This window comes from Pygocentrus nattereri, chromosome 16, assembly GCF_015220715.1.
Source record: "Pygocentrus nattereri isolate fPygNat1 chromosome 16, fPygNat1.pri, whole genome shotgun sequence".
Taxonomy (NCBI): Eukaryota; Metazoa; Chordata; class Actinopteri; order Characiformes; family Serrasalmidae; genus Pygocentrus; species Pygocentrus nattereri.
The window spans coordinates 579,365-587,613 of NC_051226.1; positions in this window are offsets into that span (position 1 = coordinate 579,365).

The following is an 8,249-nucleotide window of genomic DNA, read 5'->3' on the forward strand; positions in this document are numbered from 1 at the left end:
TAGATGCTGTTTTAGATGCTGTGTTAGATGCTGTGTTAAACGCTGTGTTAAACGCTGTGTTAGATGCTGTGTTAAATGCTGTGTTAAATGCTGTGTTAGATGCTGTGTTAAATGCTGTGTTAGATGCTGTGTTAGATGCTGTGTTAAATGCTGTGTTAGAAGCTGTGTTAGAAGCTGTGTTAGATGCTGAGTTAGATGCTGTGTTAAACACTGTTAGATACTGTGTTAAATGCTGTGTTAGATGCTGTGTTAAACGCTGTTAGATGCTGTGTTAAATGCTGTTAGATGCTGTGTTAAATGCTGTGTTAGATGCTGTGTTAAACGCTGCTAGATGCTGTGTTAATTGCTGTGTTAGACGCTGTGTTAAACGCTGTGTTAGATGCTGAGTTGGATGCTGTGTTAAACACTGTGTTAGATGCTGTGTTAGATACTGTGTTAAACGCTGTTAGATGCTGTGTTAGGCGCTGTGTTAGATGCTGTGTTAAACACTGTGTTAGATGCTGTGTTAGATGCTGTGTTAGGCGATGTGTTAGATGCTGTGTTAAACACTGTGTTAGATGCTGTGTTAGGCGTTGTGTTAGATGCTGTGTTAGGCGCTGTGTTAGAGGCTGTGTTAGATGCTGTGTTAAACATTGTGTTAGATGCTGTGTTAGATGCTGTGTTAGGCGCTGTGTTAGATGCTGTGTTAAACACTGTGTTAGATGCTGTGTTAGATGCTGTGTAAAATGCTGTGCTAGACGCTGATTTAGATGCTGTGTTAGATGCTGTGTTAAACGCTGTGTTAGATTCTGTGTTAAACACTGTGTTAGATGCTGTGTTAGGCGCTGTGTTAGATGCTGTGTTAGATGCTGTGTTAGGCGATGTGTTAGATGCTGTGGTTAACACTGTGTTAGATGCTGTGTTAAATGCTGTGTTAGATGCTGTGTTAAATGCTGTGTTAAATGCTGTGTTAGAAGCTGTGTTAGAAGCTGTGTTAGACGCTGAGTTAGATGCTGTGTTAAACACTGTTAGATACTGTGTTAAATGCTGTGTTAGATGCTGTGTTAAACGCTGTTAGATGCTGTGTTAAATGCTGTTAGATGCTGTGTTAAATGCTGTGTTAGATGCTGTGTTAAACGCTGCTAGATGCTGTGTTAATTGCTGTGTTAGACGCTGTGTTAAACGCTGTGTTAGATGCTGAGTTGGATGCTGTGTTAAACACTGTGTTAGATGCTGTGTTAGATACTGTGTTAAACGCTGTTAGATGCTGTGTTAGACGCTGTGTTAGATGCTGTGTTAGATGCTGTGTTAGATGTTGTGTTAGGCGCTGTGTTAGATGCTGTGTTAAACACTGTTAGAGGCTGTGTTAGATGCTGTGTTAAACACTGTGTTAAACATTGTGTTAGATGCTGTGTTAGACGCTGTGTTAGACGCTGTGTTAGACGCTGTGTTAGATGCTGTGTTAGATGCTGTGTTAGGCACTGTGTTAAATGCTGTGTTAAACACTGTGTTAGAGGCTGTGTTAGATGCTGTGTTAAACACTGTGTTAGAGGCTGTGTTAGATGCTGTGTTAGATGCTGTGTTAGGCACTGTGTTAGATGCTGTGTTAAACATTGTGTTAGATGCTGTGTTAGATGCTGTGTTAGGCGCTGTTAGATGCTGTGTTAAACACTGTGTTAGATGCTGTGTTAGATGCTGTGTAAAATGCTGTGCTAGACGCTGATTTAGATGCTGTGTTAGATGCTGTGTTAAACGCTGTGTTAGATTCTGTGTTAAACACTGTGTTAAATGCTGTGTTAGATGCTGTGTTAAACGCTGTTAGATGCTGTGTTAAATGCTGTTAGATGCTGTGTTAAATGCTGTGTTAGATGCTGTGTTAAACGCTGCTAGATGCTGTGTTAATTGCTGTGTTAGACGCTGTGTTAAACGCTGTGTTAGATGCTGAGTTGGATGCTGTGTTAAACACTGTGTTAGATGCTGTGTTAGATACTGTGTTAAACGCTGTTAGATGCTGTGTTAGACGCTGTGTTAGATGCTGTGTTAGATGCTGTGTTAGATGTTGTGTTAGGCGCTGTGTTAGATGCTGTGTTAAACACTGTTAGAGGCTGTGTTAGATGCTGTGTTAAACACTGTGTTAAACATTGTGTTAGATGCTGTGTTAGACGCTGTGTTAGACGCTGTGTTAGACGCTGTGTTAGATGCTGTGTTAGATGCTGTGTTAGGCACTGTGTTAAATGCTGTGTTAAACACTGTGTTAGAGGCTGTGTTAGATGCTGTGTTAAACACTGTGTTAGAGGCTGTGTTAGATGCTGTGTTAGATGCTGTGTTAGGCACTGTGTTAGATGCTGTGTTAAACATTGTGTTAGATGCTGTGTTAGATGCTGTGTTAGGCGCTGTTAGATGCTGTGTTAAACACTGTGTTAGATGCTGTGTTAGATGCTGTGTAAAATGCTGTGCTAGACGCTGATTTAGATGCTGTGTTAGATGCTGTGTTAAACGCTGTGTTAGATTCTGTGTTAAACACTGTGTTAGATGCTGTGTTAGGTGCTGTGTTAGATGCTGTGTTAGAAGCTGTGTTAGAAGCTGTGTTAGACGCTGAGTTAGATGCTGTGTTAAACACTGTTAGATACTGTGTTAAATGCTGTGTTAGATGCTGTGTTAAACGCTGTTAGATGCTGTGTTAAATGCTGTTAGATGCTGTGTTAAATGCTGTGTTAGATGCTGTGTTAAACGCTGCTAGATGCTGTGTTAATTGCTGTGTTAGACGCTGTGTTAAACGCTGTGTTAGATGCTGAGTTGGATGCTGTGTTAAACACTGTGTTAGATGCTGTGTTAGATACTGTGTTAAACGCTGTTAGATGCTGTGTTAGACGCTGTGTTAGATGCTGTGTTAGATGCTGTGTTAGATGTTGTGTTAGGCGCTGTGTTAGATGCTGTGTTAAACACTGTTAGAGGCTGTGTTAGATGCTGTGTTAAACACTGTGTTAAACATTGTGTTAGATGCTGTGTTAGACGCTGTGTTAGACGCTGTGTTAGACGCTGTGTTAGATGCTGTGTTAGATGCTGTGTTAGGCACTGTGTTAAATGCTGTGTTAAACACTGTGTTAGAGGCTGTGTTAGATGCTGTGTTAAACACTGTGTTAGAGGCTGTGTTAGATGCTGTGTTAGATGCTGTGTTAGGCACTGTGTTAGATGCTGTGTTAAACATTGTGTTAGATGCTGTGTTAGATGCTGTGTTAGGCGCTGTTAGATGCTGTGTTAAACACTGTGTTAGATGCTGTGTTAGATGCTGTGTAAAATGCTGTGCTAGACGCTGATTTAGATGCTGTGTTAGATGCTGTGTTAAACGCTGTGTTAGATTCTGTGTTAAACACTGTGTTAGATGCTGTGTTAGGTGCTGTGTTAGATGCTGTGTTAGGCGATGTGTTAGATGCTGGGTTAAACACTGTGTTAGATGCTGTGTTAGGCGTTGTGTTAGATGCTGTGTTAGGCGCTGTGTTAGAGGCTGTGTTAGATGCTGTGTTAAACATTGTGTTAGATGCTGTGTTAGATGCTGTGTTAGGCGCTGTGTTAGATGCTGTGTTAAACACTGTGTTAGATGCTGTGTTAGATGCTGTGTAAAATGCTGTGCTAGACGCTGATTTAGATGCTGTGTTAGATGCTGTGTTAAACGCTGTATTAGATTCTGTGTTAAACACTGTGTTAGATGCTGTGTTAGGCGCTGTGTTAGATGCTGTGTTAGGCGATGTGTTAGATGCTGTGTTAAACACTGTGTTAGATGCTGTGTTAGGCGTTGTGTTAGATGCTGTGTTAGGCGCTGTGTTAGATGCTGTGTTAAATGCTGTGTTAGATGCTGTGTTAGGCCCTGTGTTAGACGCTGTGTTAGATGCTGTGTTAGATGCTGTGTTAGATGTTGTGTTAGGTGCTGTGTTAGGCACTGTGTTAGATGCTGTGTTAGGCACTGTGTTAGACGTTGTGTTAGGCGCTGTGTTAGACGCTGTGTTAGATGCCGTTAAACACTGTGTTAGGCGCTGTGTTAAACGCTGTGTTAAATGCTGTGTTAGATGCTGTGTTAGACGCTGTGTTAGGCGCTGTGTTAAACGTTGTGTTAGGCGCTGTGTTAGATGCTGTTAAACACTGTGTTAGGCGCTGTGTTAGGCGCTGTGTTAGGCGCTGTGTTAGGCGCTGTGTTAGGCGCTGTGTTAAACGCTGTGTTAAATGCTGTGTTAGATGCTGTTAAACACTGTGTTAGGCGCTGTGTTAAACGCTGTGTTAGATACTGTGTTAGATGCTGTGTTAGGCGCTGTGTTAGGCGCTGTGTTAGATGCTGTTAAACACTGTGTTAGGCGCTCTGTTAAATACTGTGTTAGATACTGTGTTAGATGCTGTGTTAGGCGCTGTGTTAAACGCTGAGTTAGACGCTGTGTTAGACGCTGTGTTAAACGCTGTGTTAGACGCTGTGTTAGATGCTGTGTTAGGCGCTGTGTTAGACGCTGTGTTAGGCGCTGTGTTAGACGCTGTGTTAGACGCTGTGTTAAATGTTACTTGCTGTTTTGGGGACGGCGCTCTGTTTTCTTACATGCTCAGATTGAGAGAAACGAAAGAAATCAGAGTGAATATTTACACTGAAAAACCCTTTTACTGACGTCTGGTTCCCATCACCACCACTGTGAACAGTTCTGACTAACTAAGATTATCTAGAACAGAGCGTTTCACTTCATACCGCTCTGTTTACATCTTAAGCAGTTAATTATGCAGGAATTTTGGAAAGATGGGTCCCTTTAAGAAAGGGACACAAAAATGCTGCATAATGTGTCCCTGAATGCCACAGAGTGAATGATCAGTTCTCCCAGGGCTGTTTATGACAGACCTGCACTGTTTATTCTTATTTCGTGTGTTTGCTTTCTGAGTTCTCTTATGATCCTTTATTACTGTTATGTTTACATACATGTGCTGATACATGTACATACCACCATTACAGGAGTAAATAAGGATGAAAATGATTCAGCTGCTCTATATGAAGACATGTTTAGTTTATCACTACCTCTAGATCCTCGTTTGTTTTGGTATGCAAAGCAGTCTCGCCAATAAAACCCTTCAGACCGCTGCTTTGGCTGGTGAATCAATGAATCCGGCGATCCGATTCAGTGAAAAATGATTCCCAGTTCAAAAGAATCGGTTCTGTGAACTGAACTGAATCGAACTCCTCGCCTCCCCTCGCGCGTTTTTTTTTTTCCTACAGCGAGTGGAAACCGTCACTCCGGCAACCTGAAGCGCGCGCTGCATTTTCCCGCCCTTATTCACGCCTACCGCGCTCCGATTGGCTGAAAACCGTCGCGTTTCCGGCGCTCTGATTGGCTACAACATCTTGCGAGTATGACAACTAGCCAATCTTAAAACACGAGGCGCCATGTTACTGACCAATAGGAACACGGGGGGCGGGGTTTGTTGCTATGTGGTTGGGGTGGTGACGCAAGGGCGTCGTCATGGAAACCTCCGACTCTGTGGAAAGCAAAGTAGCATCCCGCTAAAAGTTGCTAGCGGAAGTTTGGCTTTTATATAACTAAAATATCTAAATATGAGGATTTATTGTGATTAAACGTGATTATGTAGTAACTTTATACATTTAAAGTTTCTATGACGCACATTTTGGTTGCAGTTTGTTCATTTATGAACATGTAAACAAAGTTATAATAACAATAATAACACATTTTCTCTCTATGGCACGTTTTTAACACAAAAGCTAAAGCAGATTAGAGCAAAAATCTAAATTACAAGCCTTATAAATAAATGAAAAAAAAATCTAAATAAAATAAACCGGTGACATAATGAAGCAGCACAATAAATGTTCAGAAAATAAAGTGTAAATAAGAGTCCTAATAAGAGTCCTTCACAACAATTTTCACAGAAATGACTTAAAGCATTAATAATCCATAATGTCCTTGGCCACTACAGTGAAATACATTCAAATATTAAAAAAAAATTCAAAACTATGGTTCTTTAGGGTTCTTAGTAAAAGCAAGGGTTCAAAGTAGAACCATGAACACTCACTTGCATGCTGAAAGGGTTCTCTGCATGGGGAAATGGTTCTTCAGATTAATGGAGAATGTGTTAGTATGGTTCTATACAGCACCAAAGCAAGGGTTCTGCTATTGCTACAAGCTTGATGTCGTACATGTAGAAGAACCCTTTTTGGTGCTATGTAGAACCATTTTCATAAAGTAAAAAATGTATGTTTTAGTCCCTCTGCATTCCCTTGGCATTCCCTCAGCATTCCCTCAGCACTCTACAGTCACCCTTATAAAATATCTGGAATATGATCTAAATTAAAAGTGAATTTTAATAATTTTTTAAAATTATCATTTATTTTGAGAAAATTGTCTGACTGTCTTTAGAAGCATTAGCATGGATTCTAGTCATCCACATTGCATGTACTTGCTATTTCAGTGCTAGGAATGCTGCTCATTTACAGCAAAGATCATGTAAAAATGCTTAAAAGGATGTTTAACACATTTTTTGAACAGTTAAATGCATGTAAATGTTAGAATCGGTGCTAAAAAATACCTTAAAAACAAACAAACTCCTTTTATTTCATTTTGATTAGATTTTTATTTTTGATTTAATGTTTACATTTTAGCTATGTTTTAATTATTGTTTATTTTCTACTGTATTTTTATGATTAAAGTTAAATTTTTTATACTTACCTGATTTGAGTATTTATTACGGGGGCAATCGTGGGCTGGAGGTCAGGGAACCGGCCCTGTGACTGGAAGGTCGCCGGTTCGATCCCCAGAGCCGACAGTCCATGACTGAGGTGTCCTTGAGCAAGACACCTAACCCCCAACTGCTCCCCGGGCACCGTGGATAGGGCTGCCCACCGCTCCGGGCAAGTGTGCTCACTGCCCCCTAGTGTGTGTGTATTCACTAGTGTGTATGTGGTGTTTCACTTCACGGATGGGTTAAATGAGGAGGTGGAATTTTATAGTATTAAGTATTTTAGAATATTAAGTATCACTTAATAATAAAACTTAATAAACATATTCAATTTAATTTTTATTATTTATTACGTTATTACGCATTATCATTCCCTGTCTTGGCTCGGCAACACTGTAAATGAGGGTCACCCTCCACGTTCTCTGAGGTCAAATAAAGGTTGGTTGATTGAATCACTCAGGTTCCTTAATCCACCTTCAACAATCCAAGCTGAAGATCTCGTAGAGGTTCTGGACCAGGGGAGAAGTTACTCTATGTAAACAAAATCGTTCAAAGTGTTTTCAGCGTGAATCAGTCTGTTCTAGAAGGTCAGAACCGTTCACAGTGGTGGTGATAGGAACCAGACGTCCCCCTCTAAAAGCTGCTCCCAATGGTGGTGATAGGAACCAGACGTCCCCCTCTAAAAGCTGCTCCCAGTGGTGGTGATGGGAACCAGACGTCCCTCTAAAAGCTCCTACAGAAAGTTCCTACATGAACTGGTTCTGAATTCACTGCCTGATGACTGAGACGCTGTTTTATGAGAGTTTAGAGAACTTCAACTCCATTCATGGTGGAGGGAGACATGCAGGGCGCTGTGCGGCAAAATAGTCCCCAAAGAAAACTCATTATTCCAGATTTTCCACTGTTTTCCATCATCAACATTCCATATAAGCTCAGAAGACTCGTGTAGGTTCTCTGGTGGTTCTGGATGGTAAATAAAGTGTCTATATCTGTGTTGTAGTCATGGCGACGCCTGGTTCCCATCACCACCGCTGTAAAGACGTCTGAACCATTAAACACCACACAGCTCTGAGTCTCTCTGATCACACCTCACACACCCAAAATATATGCAAAAATTTAGCAATACCAGTGGAATTCCCCTTTAAGGGTCTGAAAGTTTCCTGTATCTCCAAAGGAATCCAGTTCCAGCTGGACTGAGTGATTCATCTGAGCGCTGAGGCTCAGGTAGGGAGTGGAGTTCTACAGAAGCAGCGAGCTGGCAGGGTCTGCATGACTAACAGGGGAAAAATGGAGTTTCAGGCCACAAATGGCCGGGTAGCGAGGATTTAAATGTCACACTGGGCCTGCCGCTGCTCTCTCGGCGCTCTCCCCTCGCTCTCTCGCTGAAACAGAACCCAGAGAGACCAGCAGAACGTGGGCTATTTTAGGCCAGACCGCAGCATTTTTGTTTTCAGCCCCACAGCACAGGAGAGAGGGAGGGGGAGAAAGAGGAAACACAGAGGAGGACGAGTCGAGCAAAGCGAAGAAAGCCCAAGCAGAAACAGGCGAGACGTGAC